A 14961-nucleotide genomic window follows, 5' to 3' on the forward strand; every position below is an offset into this window, starting at 1 on the left:
CCCTAGACCTGCCCTCCAGGGAAAAACCCATAGACAAAGGCCATCAAAGTACCTAAGGTGACCCAATAAAAACAAATCTGCCGAAGCAAACAAACCTACTCAAGAAAGCTAACGAATCACGGCAATCCAAGCCATCGTCCGGAGCATGGGAGGAGCCAATACTGGCCCAGCCAAGTAGCCGGACCAACTCGCCCATCTGCCAGACACAAGTCAGGCACGGAAAGAAACATCCACAGCCGCCCCAGGCACTGACGCACGGACTATAGCAAAGTGGAAACGCCACCACATCTCCACCACCCCATCGGCCATGCATGGGTCGCGTCACTGGTAAATACGCGTTGCGCCGCAAACATATGGAACCAAATGACGTAACAGGCGGAGGGCCGAGGAGGAGGATACCGATCAGGAATAGCGTGAACCACCCCCAGGTAACCGCCCAGAAAACAACAGACCGATCCAAAAACCACAGAGCCCCTAACACTAATGCGATGACGATTGGGAACAAGTCCAACAACAAGAGGTTCCTGGTGAAACCCCATGGAAAATAAAGAGGCAGAGAGAAAAAGTCCCTGAATCGTAATGAACTTTGGCGACAGCGAAAAGCCAGAAATAACCAGACAGACACCCAAGGGTGAAAATCAAAACAAAAGCAAAAGAGCCCAGCCAATAGGCCCCAGTATGAGCCGCCCTTACGCTGGTCTGCAAAAAACGTAAAATTAACCGGACGCCGCTGGTCCTTGTCCGCGGAAAGTTGACGGCAACCAATGGCCGAAACTATCCCTATACCAATAGCTGAGGCAGCACACCGAAACCCCGTTTTACCCAACCCAACGGGAACCCAGGACCTAAAACAACGACTAAACCGAAGCTAAGACGTAACCGCAAACTGAGCAGCCTCCCGAAACAAAAACCCAGGGCCCCAGAAGAAACAAGAATGCACCCAGCGGGAAGTATCCGCAACGGCCCTAAGAACTGAACCCCCCCAAGTGAATGAGACAAAGGACGGCTAAAGCAGAACCTAACCGGACACCACCCCAAAAAGGGGGGGACACCCAACAGTGATGAATAAAGGGGGTGGGGGGTGCAGAAAAAAGGGGGCTGCACGTGCCCAAACGTATCCCCGCCTGAAACGCCCCAGGACATCAAACAGAAAAAAACATACCCACAACCAAGAATCAGCCCCATCGGGGCATAAAACAAAGCCAAGTACCAAAAACATAGCAAATCGGGATTTAAACCTACGCCAGGCCCGCTATGATAGTGGAAAAAACAGCACCCTACCACGGAGCCACCGGCCAGCACGCCCAAAAGGTGGGGAATCAGACGGAACCCCTGCTACTGACCCGGACCGTCCAAGTCATTGAAACTATGCGATGCGTAAGGAGCTGAGCTAACCTACCCGGCGCCCGGGTAACCCAGAGTAAACACTAGTAGAAGGACTATAAGAGGAAAGCTAAAGGAACAAGAAATAACTGCATGCTCACCCGTACCTGAAGAACCCGGAACCTTATCAGCCTCCCCGGCCGCCGCCGATCCTGCTCCAAACGCCACCTGCGGACACCGACCAAGAACTCCCCTCGACATCTGACTCCACGTCTGCTCTGAAACTGCAAACTCATGGGGAAACAACAACCAGGGTTACACATAGGTATAAACGCCACCAACAGCAGACAAATGCGGAAGGAGGGTGGGGGGGGTGCACCGCCTTACTGGAAACTGGAGAGTAACCAGGAGGTAAGGAGGGGGGCAACAACAAGACGCTAATGACTGCGGGGCTGGCCTATGGCGAAACTAACAAGACCCCGCAAAATAATGGGGGGCAATGAAGGTTGAGGCCGGCCCAGGACCCATGGAGGCTAAATCCAGAACCGAATACCCAAAAAATATGGGGGGAAAACAGGAGCAAAAGGGGGATTGGGAACCGCACAAGTACAATATTTTAACAAATAATAACCTCTGAAAAACTGAATTAATCCTGAATTGCTTCTCAATATAGCAAACATATGTAATTGGAAAAATTAGTCCCTGTACATATTTCGTTGTTGCTTTCAGTGGTGCTCCCTTGAGTCAAAAAAATATCCGAAAAAGCTAGCCCAACAGAAAGATGTTGGAAAGTAGACTCTTTTTTGGGAACACTCTAATTCAGAGGTTTAAGATTATAGCATCACTGGTAAAATCAATTTTATTAGGTAATAATTAAGTTGAATTTCAGGAGTACTGATAATAGAAGTGAAATAGCTTTGCGAACATATGAGCGTGAGAATGTTGATCATAAATGATCACAATATCATAGTTTACTAATTGCCGGAAATTAATAGCTGTAGTACCAAATATAAGACAGCATTACATATTATTTCTCATGTAAAGTGTGACCATCATTTATTCTGCATATATCCATTATGGATCATTTAGATCGCAGAAAATTAAATCATTGGTCATATTGAAAGGAGTACCTTGTGGCATTTTTCTAGGTGACGGTCTGTTCGGGAGTCAATTTATTGCAGTACCAGGGTGTTCAGAGGTGGTCTCCCATCCTGTTACTAACCCGGCCTTTCACTGCTTAGCTTCCAAGGTCAGAAGAGATTGGGCATCTCCAGTGAGGTATGACCGCAATTATTGAACTCGCCTTTTTTGGTCACCTGTGTGTAAGTAATGTAATCACTGTATATCCACATTGGTAAATTTTATACAGATATAGGGCACATTTGCCATTCAGGTTATGAGAAATAAATGCAAATCACCAAACTTATTCACTAAGTGACACGTCAGGCACACAGGTGAAGGTACCGAAATGAGTTGAGAAATTCACTGCGTGGAAGAATGACTCTAAACCACATAGCATCCACACATAGGATTTGTTTTTTTCTTTAGCTCATTGGTCATATGAGACCGAGTGCCTTGTAATGTTTATATAGGTGACAAACTATCTGGGAGTCAATTTATTGCAGTACCAGGGTGTTCAGAGGTGGTCTCCCATCCTGTTACTAACCCGGCCTTTCACTGCTTAGCTTCCAAGGTCAAAAGAGATTGGGCATCTCCAGTGAGGTATGACCGCAATTATTGAAATCTCCTTTTTTGGTCACCTATATGTTTATATTATAATCACAGTATGTCTATATTAACATATTTGGCACCAATGCCCGACACCATGTGAAAATAAGGACAATCACCTGATCTGGTCACAAATTGACACATCAGTCACAAAAATACAGGTACGTGAGTGAGTAAAAATTACTGGGTGGGAGAAATTTTATATCCACACAGTATCCACAAACAGGATTTGCTTTTTACTCATAATAGGAGCTTGGGAGACATCAGTATAATCGCATCAGAAAAAAACATTATATAGTTGCTGAGTGTAATCACTCAACACAAAGTGCACACAGTAATATGTGTGTTATATACTGAGTTATTTATACCTTGGCACTGAGTAGAAAAATGCCAAGATATACTGCTTATACCCAAACATATATTGCTGACATTGCACTGGTATATAAAAAAAAAAGAAAAAAACAGGAGGGGGAGGAGGATTTGTACTTGGTGCTATATTGAACTTGCTATTATTATGGTAGCATTGTGGGTTTGTCCCGGCATTGTACTCCTCTTAACAGATGATAACCTTCTACTGTTAGAAAATGATTCAAGGATTAATCCTGAGCCTATTTGGAAGACAACAAAATTGCTGTTGATATGTTACAGTTAATCCTCCTTAATGTATACAATGTTGCTGAAAACATGCACATGGTTCTATGATAGATACTAATATACCAGTGTAGTTTGTTTGACAGTCATTGAGCTGAGTAAGTTATAGTGCGTGCACTTCGGTCTCTGTTATTTGTAACTGATAATCATGCATATAATTCTCTGACAGATGCAGGCAGCCCAAAATTGAGTGTGGGCAGATTGATAATAGTTTGGGGGTGGTGCGGGGTATATACAATACCACTTCCAGAATGAGCGTTTGAGGGATCCCGCTCCCCACTCCCCGCCGTGTCAGAGCTCCGAAAGTTGCGGCGGCGTGAGGTCGTGGTACCCGCGATTGGTGAAGCACAGCTGATGCGGCCGATGCCTCCTAAGGTTTCCGGCTAGTAAGGTCACATGTGTACATCACGTGATTGGGGTTTCTTCCTGACATACGTTTCGCATAAAGGGCTTGTTCACAGGACATGTCCTGTGAACAACCTCACTGGAGATGCCCAATCTCTTCTGACCTTGGAAGCTAAGCAGTGAAAGGCCGGGTTAGTAACAGGATGGGAGACCACCTCTGAACACCCTGGTACTGCAATAAATTGACTCCCGAACAGACCGTCACCTAGAAAAATGCCACAAGGTACTCCTTTCAATATGACCAATGATTTAATTTTCTGCGATCTAAATGATCCATAATGGATATATGCAGAATAAATGATGGTCACACTTTACATGAGAAATAATATGTAATGCTGTCTTATATTTGGTACTACAGCTATTAATTTCCGGCAATTAGTAAACTATGATATTGTGATCATTTATGATCAACATTCTCACGCTCATATGTTCGCGAGGCTATTTCACTCCTATGATCAGTACTCCTGAAATTCAACTTAATTATTACCTAATAAAATTGATTTTACCAGTGATGCTATAATCTTAAACCTCTGAATTAGAGTGCTCCCAAAAAAGAGTCTACTTTCCAACATCTTTCTGTTGGGCTAGCTTTTTCGGAAAAACAGGAGCCACAGACACCGGGGACCAGTAACTGCGAGCCGCAGGTAACAGGAAAAGGGGCGAGACCCGCCCAAAATAGGTGGAAAAAACCTTGCTATATAAAACACCTCGGGAAGGCTGAGCAGGGGGGGAACCCGGCGGAGCGAGGAAAGGGGGAGGAGAATATGCGCGGGAACCAACCGCGACATCCCAGAGCACCCAGCGGGGAGCGAGCCACGCTCCCCCCTGGGGGAACAGAGCAGTTCCCAGCCCAAAGACTCCAATAGCAGGCCCCAAGAATGCACCCCCATGTAGCCGCGCGCCAGAAAAACCAACCCCAATTTGAAGCAGGAAGCAGAGAGGAGCCCCAGGGACCCAACGACACCAGAAAGCTCCGCAGCATGAAAACCCGGCAGCCCCCATAGCGGACAATGCACCAAAAATCCCTCCGCTGCGGTGCCAGCACAGCGTTCGCCGCACGCGGGACGCCAAGACCTTCCACACGGAGCCCGGCTGTCGGAGGTAAAGGCGCCAGCGGCCGGATCTCAGCAGCCAGCACCAGCCAGCAGCGCCGCACAGCGCCCCTGCCGGGAACCGGAAATCACAGATGTTGTGGCAGTGCAGCGTCCGCCGCCCACTGCTGGGGGGGGGGGCTAGGAAGATGCCGGGAGGGGGAGGGGCACCTAACGCCTTGCGGGACCCGGCCCCAGGGGCCAAGACATGGACCCGGGCCCCATACATTCAGGTGCGGCACGGGGATAAGCCGCGCCCACCAGCGGGAGCGGACGCCCCAGAATGGGGCCTGCAGGACTACCTGACTGGCTAGGGGAGGGAGGGGGAGTGGAGGATACAAGATGGGAACCATGTGGGAAAAACATGTGTGAAACTAATTTAGGATTGGGGAGGTACTTGAACACGGATCAATGTGAACCACAATATAGAGCATTACCACTAAACAACATAAGAGGGACAGAAAAAGCATCATAGGAAATAAAATATAGAACAGCCACAGAGACTGTGTAACTTATCTGCCCAAATGGCAAGAAGAAGTATGAAGCACATGACCCAAGCTTTTATATGCACTGAAGCCTACACCCACAAATACTGATGGACAAGGAAAACAACCTATGGAAAATTCCCAAGGTCCCTTGGAAAAACTACCTAGCAACTGCTTTGTCATAAACAACCAATCACAAAAAATGGGGCTCTTATATGGTCTTGTGCTTATTCAGCCCTCATCTAATCTTACATTACACCGCACAGTAGCATCCATTACTCACATTACACAGCACAGTAGCGTCCGTTACTCACATTACACAGCACAGTAGCGTCCGTTACTCACATGGGAGATGGGAAAGAGAGCAGCCTGTATCCAAGCCTGGTGGTCGGCCGCTGTACAGCGAGTGATGGTGCCTCACTCCCTGTCAGCAGCAGCATGGATTCGGTGAAACAAGGACTTTACCAGTTTCATGAGATCCTGACCGGATCAGCTCACTGCAGCCATCTCTGCCGCTGGGGAGCAAAAAACAGTGGGCAATGGGTCATTTATTATTAATGATTCATTTATACTGCATTAAAAACATTTGCCCCCTCTTATGAAACCAGAGTTCTATAGATAGCTGCTGGTGCTGTAGTTATCTCAGTGCTCCCCCCTCCCTCCCTCTGCCCGGAGTAGCATCAGCGGGGTAGGTAGGAAGCTGTCAGCCCTGCACAGTGTTCCACCATGTGACAGCAGTGCACAGACAGCGCCACTGTGCAGGGCTGACAGCCTCCTGGCAGTGCGGGAGCAGCAGCAGCTTGAAGCGGGGAGCTATCGGACATCTCTCCCTCCCCATTGACAGCCCATCCGCGTATACTCCCCTGGACGCTTACACAGCTCCACAGCGGTAGCCCTCCACTGTTTGGCACTCTACTGTGTAGCCTGCGTATGCGTCGCGCCGCCTCTGTGTACACATCACATGCAGCACAATTGGGGGCTCTCAACAGGTGATCGTGGTGGGTATGGGAGTGGGTGGGCGCGGTGCAGACAGTAGGCGGGCGCACCTCCTCTTCATGACAGCCAGTTAGGGGGGAGGGGCCTCTTCTTATAATGGCCGGTGGCCGCAGAACACAATGCACATTGGGGGTCATTCCGAGTTGATCGCTCACTAGCTAGTTTTAGCAGCCGTGCAAACGCTATGCCGCCGCCCACTGAGGAGTGTATTTTAGCTTAGCAGAGTGCGAACGCATGTGCAGCCGAGCTCTGCAGAAATAGTTTGTGCAGTTTCTGAATAGCTCTGAACCTTCTCAGCACTTGCGATCACTTCAGCCTATTCGTGTCCGGATTTGACGTCATACACCCACCCAGGTGTACGCCTGCATTTTTTCAGAATCACCTGCGTTTTTGCAAACACTCCCTGAAAACGGTCAGTTGACACCCAGAAATACCCCCTTCCTGTCAATCTTCCTGCGGCCCCCAGTGTGACTGAAAACTTTGCTAGAACCTGTGCACAACCACAATGGGCTTTGTACCCATACGCATGCGCAGAAATGCAGACTTTTTGCCTGATCGCTACGCTGCGAACAACGGCAGCTAGCGATCAACTCGGAATAACCAACATTGATATGAGTCAGTGGGGGGCGGAGCCACATATGACAGGTGACCCTGCGCACCGCTCGGCCCACTGGGGCTCTCCCCTGTGGCACTGGTGTCCAATCCGTCCCTGCGAGAACTGTCCCTGTATGCAATACTTGATATATCCTTGTGATGTGTTCAATTACTGTAATGCAAATTTGGTAAAATTTTTATCAACCCATCCACATCTAAGACGGAGATTGTGATAAACATGCCCCTTCATGTTTTAACTTTTCTCACTTTACAGTTTTTTTTATAAATCCAAAATAAAGGTTTTTATTAGTTAACTCCAGAGACAAAGTAATAATATTATTTAAAAATGTTCCAGCCTATTTGAATTGCTATATTACAACGATCGTTTTTTTGTGTTTTGTGTTTTGGTTTTGGATTCGGTTCCGCGGCCGTGTTTTGGATTCAGACGCATTTTGGCAAAACCTCCCTGAAAATTTTTTGTCGGATTCGGGTGTGTTTTGGATTCGGGTGTTTTTTTTTAAAAAACCCCCTCAAAAACAGCTTAAATCCTAGAATTTGGGGGTAATTTTGATCCCATAGTATTATTAACCTCAATAACCATAATTTCCACTCATTTCCAGTCTGTTCTGAACACCTCACACCTCACAATATTATTTTTAGCCCTAAAATTTGCACCGAGGTTGCTGGATGACTAAGATAAGTGACTCAAGTGGCCGACACAAACACCTGGCCAGTCTAGGAGTGGCACTGCAGTGTCAGACAGGATGGCACTTAAAAAAATTGTCCCCAAACATCACATGATGCAAAGATAAATAAAAAAAAAAGAGGTGCAAGATGGAATTGTCCTTGGGCCCTCCCACCCACCCTTATGTTGTATAAACAGGACATGTGCACTTAAACAAACCCATCATTTCAGCGACAGGGTCTGCCACACGACTATGGCTGAAATGACTGGTTGGTTTGGGCCCCCACCAAAAAAGAAGCAATCAATCTCTCCTTGCACAAACTGGCTCTACAGAGGCAAGATGTCGACCTCATCATCCTCCTCCGATTCCTCACCCCTTTCACTGTGTACACCCCCCTACAGAGTATTAATTCCTCCCCACTGGAATCCACCATCACAGGTCCCTGTGTACTTTCTGGAGGCAATTGCTGGTAAATGTCTCCACGGAGGAATTGATTATAATTCATTTTGATGAACATCATCTTCTCCACATTTTGTGGAAGTTACCTCGTACGCCGATCGCTGACAAGGTGACTGGCTGCACTAAACACTCTTTCGGAGTACACACTGGAGTGGGGGCAACTTAGGTAAAATAAAGCCAGTTTGTGCAAGGGCCTCCAAATTGCCTCTTTTTCCTGCCAGTATACGTACAGACTGTCTGACGTGCCTACAGTGATGCTGTCACTCATATTCTTTCAATGGTGACAGAATCACATGCAGTGACAGTAGATGACATGTCAGTAATCATTGGCAGGTCCTTCAGTCCAGACCAGATGTCAGTTTTCGCTCATGACTGCCCTGCATCACCGCCAGCGGGTGGTTTTGGAAATCTGATCCTTTTCCTGGCAGCTCCAGTGGCGGTAGAAAATGAAGATGGAGCTGTTGGCGGGACACGTTCCGTTTGACTTGACAAGTGTCTCACCAGCAGGTCTTTGAACATCTGCAGACTTGTGTCTGCCGGAAAGAGAGATACAACGTAGGCTTTAAACCTAGGAACGAGCACGGTGGCCAAAATGTAGTGCTGTCATTTCAACAGATTTACCACCCGTGAATCCTGGTTAAGCGAATGAAGGGCTCCATCCACAAGTCCCACATGCCTAGCGGAATCGCTCCATTTTAGCTCCTCCTTCAATCTCTCCAGCTGCTTCTGCAAAAGCCTGATGAGGGGAATGAACAGTGTCTGAACTGACTTCACATGTGGCAAGTTCAAACGGTTGCAGAACCTTGCACAACGTTGAAATCATTCTCCACTGCGCTTGAGTCAGGTGCATTCCCCCTCCTTTGCCTATATCGTAGGAAGATGTATAGGCTTGAATGGCCTTTTGCTGCTCCTCCATTCTCTGAAGCATATAGAGGGTTGAATTCCACCTCATTACCACCTCTTGCTTCAGCTGATGGCGTGGCAGGTTCAGGAGTGTTTGATGGTGCTCCAGTCTTCGGCACGGGGTCGCTGAATGCCGAAAGTGGCCCGAAATTCTTCGGGCCACCGACAGCATCTCTTGCACGCCCCTGTCGGGTTTTTTTAAATTCTGCACCACCAAATTCATTTTATGTGTAAAACATGGGACGTGCTGGAATTTGCCCACATGTAATGCATGCACAATATTGGTGGCGTTGTCCGATATCACAAATCCCTAGGAGAGCCCAATTGGGGTAAGCCAATCTGCGATGATGTTCCTCAGTTTCTGTAAGAGGTTGTCATCTGTGTGCCTCTTATGGAAAGTGGTGATACAAAGCGTAGCCTGCCTAGGAATGAGTTGGCGTTTGCGAGATGCTGCTACTGGTGCCGCCGCTGCTGTTGTTGCTGCGGGAGGCAATACATCTACCCAGTGGGCTGTCACAGTCATATAGTCCTTGGTCTGCCCTGCTCCACTTGTCCACATGTCCGTGGTTAAGTGGACAGTGAGTACAACTGCATTTTTTAGGACACTGGTGACTCTTTTTCTGATGTCTGTGTACATTCTCAGTATCGCCTGCCTAGAGAAGTGGAACCTAGATGGGATTTGGTACCGGGGACACACTACCTCAAGCAATTCTCTAAGTCCCTGTGAACTAACGGTGGATACTGGACTCACGTCTAACACCAACACAGCTGCCAAGGCCTGAGTTATCCACTTTGCAACAGGATGACTGCTGTGATATTTCATCTTCCTCGCAAAAGACTCTTGGACAGTCAATTGCTTACTGGAAGTAGTACAAGTGGTCTACCGACTTACCCTCTGGGATGACGATCGACTCCCAGCAGATACAACAGCAGCGTCAGCAGCAGTAGGCGTTACACTCAAGGATCCATCGGAGGAATCCCAGTCAGGACAGGACTCGTCAGACTTGCCAGTGACATGGCCTGCAGGACTATTGGCATTCCTGTCTAAGGAGGAAATTGACACTGAGGGAGTTGGTGGTGTGGTTTTCAGGAGCTTGGGTACAAGAGGAAGAAGGGATTTAGTTGTCAGTGGACTGCTTCCGCTGTCACCCAAAGTTTTTGAACTTGTCAATGACTTCTGATGAATGCGCTCCAGGTGAAGTATAAGGGAGGATGTTCCTAGGTGGTTAACGTCCTTACCCCTACTTATTACAGCTTGACAAAGGCAACACACAGCTTGACACCTGTTGTCCACATTTCTGTTTAAATAATTCGACACCGAAGAGGTGATTTTTTTTGTATTTTGACCAGGCATGTCAATGGCCATATTCATCCCACGGACAACAGGTGTCTCCCCGAGTGCCTGACTTAAACAATCCACCTCACCATCAGAATCCTCCTTGTCAATTTCCTCCTCATCGCCAACAACACCCATATCCTCATCCTGGTGTACTTCAACAGTGACATCTTCAATTTACTATCAGAAACTGGACTGTGGTTGCTCCTTCCAGCACTTGCAGGAGGCATGCAAATGGTGAAAGGAGCCACCTCTTCCCGTCCAGTGTTGGGAAGGTCAGGCATCGCAACCGACACAATTGGACTCTACTTGGGGATTTGTGATTTAGAAGAACGCACAGTTCTTTGCTGTGCTTTTGCCAGCTTAACTCTTTTCATTTTTCTAGTGGGAGGATGAGTGCTTCCATCCTCATGTGAAGCTGAACCACTAGCCATGAACATATGCCAGGGCCTCAGCCGTTCCTTGCCACTCCGTGTCGTAAATGGCATATTGGCAAGTTTACGCTACTCCTCAGATGATTTTAATTTAGATTTTTGGGTCATCATTTTATTGAACTTTTGCTTTTTAGATTTTACATGCTCTCTACTATGACATTGGTCATTGGCCTTGGCAGACGACGTTGATGGCATTTCATCGTCTCTGCCATGACTAGTGGTAGCAGCTTCAGCATTAGGTGTAAGTGGATCTTGATCTTTCCCTATTTTACCCTCCACATTTTTGTTCTCCATTTTTTAATGTGTGGAATTATATGCCAATAACATTATTATTATATCAATAGCAATGGCCTACTGCACTGTACTACTATATACTGCTCACAACAATGCAGCACAGCTATGGATACTTGAAGTGACACGGAGCTGAAAGATACAGCAATGGCCTACTGTACTGTACTACTATATATACTGGTGGTCACCAAAATGCTGCACTGTACTACTATATACTGCTCACAACAATGCAGCACAGATATGGATACTTGAAGTGACATGGAGCTGCAAGGTACAGCAATGGCCTACTGTACTGTACTACTATATATACTGGTGGTCACCAAAATGCTGCACTGTACTACTATATACTGCTCACAACAATGCAGCACAGATATGGATACTTGAAGTGACATGGAGCTGCAAGATACAGCAATGGCCTACTGTACTGTACTACTATATATACTGGTGGTCACCAAAATGCTGCACTGTACTACTATATACTGCTCACAACAATGCAGCACAGATATGGATACTTGAAGTGACATGGAGCTGCAAGGTACAGCAATGGCCTTCTGTACTGTACTACTATATATACTGGTGGTCACCAAAATGCTGCACTGTACTACTATATACTGCTCACAAACAATGCAGCACAGATATGGATACTTGAAGTGAGACGGAGCTGCAAGGTTTGTGGCCTACTGTACGGTACTACTATATATACTGGTGGTCACCAAAATGCTGCACTGTACTACTATATACTGCTCACAACAATGCAGCACAGATATGGATACTTGAGGTGACACAGAGCTGCAAGATACAGCAATGGCCTACTGTACTGTACTACTATACTGGTGGTCACCAAAATGCTGCACTGTACTACTATATAGTATATACTGGTCACACAACAATGCAGCAGATATTGAGCACTGATCAGGATACTGTCTAGAAATGAGTCTGACATGGAGCTGCAAGATACAGCAAATAGCAATGGCCTACTGTACTGTACTACTATAATATACTGGTGGTCATCACAATGCAGCACAGTGAGCACAGATATTTGCAGCACACTGAGCACAGATATTGAGATTTTCAGGCAGAGAACGTTGCCACGTCCTCTCCGCTCAATCTCCAATGCACGAGTGAAAATGGCGGCGACGCTCGGTTCTTTATATGGAATACGAATCTCGCGAGAATCCGACAGCGGGATGATGACGTTCGGCCTCGTTCGGGTTAACCGATCAAGGCAGGAAGATCCGGGGCTGCCTTGGACCCGTGTAAAACACGTGAAGTTCGGGGGGGGTTCGGATCTCGACGAACCGAACCCACTCATCTCTTATTACAACCCTATTTTTTTTAAGTACTTGTAGATTGCCTCAACACTGTTTCTATACAACTATTAATAATGTATCTTTCCTTGAAATATTTTTTAATTGCGGAACATTCTAAAGCATTTAAGCAAGGTGTTGTGATGCAGCAAGAAGTAATAAGTCAGTACTGAACCAGGAAGAATTGTGCCTTAGGCACAACAATACACTGATGATTCAGCGTATGCAATGATTAGTGTAATCATTTACATTTATTTAAAACACCTGTTTACAATAGTAATCAAATTACTTCACTGGAATCTTTTGCGCATGAAACTCAATCTGAAATGTTGCAGAGTTGCAAGTTTAATAAGGAGACCCCTTTTAAATAACTCATTTTTTAAGAGGCATAACATTATGGAAATATTTATAACTTTTAATTACTGCCTGTTTTACTAATCTGTTATTCGTGTTGATGATGTATTGTATTAACATAGGGCCTAATTCAGACCTGATCGCTACTGTGCGTTTTCGTACAGCAGCCGATCAGATTTGATGCAGCTTCCACGCCCCCCCCCCCCAGCGCGTGCGCGCGGTCCGGGCACCCCTAAAACGGCAGCCAAACACCACAGGCCCGTCCCCTCCCGCCCAGCGACCGTCTCTGCCTGTCAATCAGACAGAGGTGATCGCAGGGCTGAGACAGCCGTCAGCTATCTGGCATACACTGGTGCACTGCGACGCCGGCGTATGCCAGATAGCTGACGGCTTTCTCAGCCCTGCGTTCGTCTGTGTCTGACAGGCAGAGGCGGTCGCTGGGCGGGAGGGGACGGGCCTGTGGTGTATGGCTGCCGTTTAAGGGGTGCGTTCCGGGCAATGCAGGTGTGCCCGGACCGCACCGGGGGGGGGCAGCTGTGTGACGTCACACGCAGCCGCTGCGACTCAGACAGCTACGAGTAGCTCCCTGCCAGCGCGCGGAGGTGCGCTGGTAGGGAGCTACTCTTCAAGTACAAAAGCATCACTGCTGTGCGATGCTTTTGTACTTGTGCGGCGGGGTAGGGCCTGACATGCAGGGCGGACTAGCCCTGTGCTGGGCATCCCCCCGCATGTCAGGGAAGCAGATCATAGATGTGCTATATTTATCACATCTACGATCAGGTCTGAATTAGGCCCATAGTTTTGAGTAGTAGCATTGCTTAATACTACTTGTGCACTCCATTGCTTGGTTTGAATTGCAAACATAGGAGGTCATTCCGAGTTGTTCGCTTGCAAGGCATTTTAGCAGAGTTGCTCACGCTAAGCCGCCGCCTACTGGGAGTGAATCTTAGCATCTTAAAATTGCGAACGAAGTAATCGCAATATTGCGATTACACACCTCGTAGCAGTTTCTGAGTAGCTTCAGACTTACTCGGCATCTGCGATCAGTTCAGTGCTTGTCGTCCCTGGTTTGACATCACAAACACACCCAGCGTTCGCCCAGACACTCCTCCGTTTCTCCGGCCACTCCTGCGTTTTTTCCGGAAACGGTAGCGTTTGTTCCCACACGCCCATAAAACGGCCTGTTTCCGCCCAGTAACACCCATTTCCTGTCAATCACATTACGATCGCCAGACCGATGAAAAAGCCGTGAGTAAAATTACTAAGTGCATAGCAAATTTACTTGGCGCAGTCGCAGTACGGACATTGCGCATGCGCATTAAGCGGAAAATCGCTGCGATGCGAAGATTTTTACCGAGCGAACAACTCGGAATGAGGGCCATTGCTATTTAGGGAAATATCCATGTGAATGGCATGTAGAGACTTTTTCTACTAATTAGTACTATTAGTAAGGAAGCTTTAAATCACATCTTAAGACTCATCTTTGAGAATGGTAACAGGGACTATAGTATATGTAGGGACATGGAAGGATAATAGGAGGGGTGACAGGGATGGTTGTCCCGGGCCCCCACAAATTAGGGGCCCCCACACATAGGCAGACCCTTGGGGGGCATTTTGGTACTTCGACCCCCCTGTGGTTTAGGAGCATTTTTTTACTTATGCAGCAAAATGCTGGCCTGCCCGCTAGCCACCTGCATGAGGCTGTCAGCAGGATGCCTTCAAAGGTGCTGTCCTGCCACCACTGCGACCAGACCCAGAAGCAGGCCCGGCGCTACCCGCTCAGCGAAGGGATGCAGTGCAGGGAGACACTGGGACGGAGAGGCACTCTCCCTGCTCTGCATCCCTTCCCTGCTGCTGCGCTGTCCTGTCCCCCCTGCTGCTGCTGCCAGCTGCTGTGCCTGTCACTGCATGACAGGCA

At 47.6% G+C, this 14961-nt stretch overlaps 2 pseudogenes; both read right to left on the reverse strand.

Moving 5' to 3' along the window:
* Window positions 1-2495: 2495 nt before the first annotated feature.
* Window positions 2496-2615, reverse strand: LOC134930074 (5S ribosomal RNA; annotated as a pseudogene).
* Window positions 2616-2939: 324 nt separating this feature from the next.
* On the reverse strand, window positions 2940-3059 carry LOC134930178 (5S ribosomal RNA; annotated as a pseudogene).
* Between the last annotated feature and the right edge of the window lie 11902 nt (window positions 3060-14961).

Source organism: Pseudophryne corroboree, chromosome 5, assembly GCF_028390025.1.
Source record: "Pseudophryne corroboree isolate aPseCor3 chromosome 5, aPseCor3.hap2, whole genome shotgun sequence".
NCBI classification, from domain to species: domain Eukaryota; kingdom Metazoa; phylum Chordata; class Amphibia; order Anura; family Myobatrachidae; genus Pseudophryne; species Pseudophryne corroboree.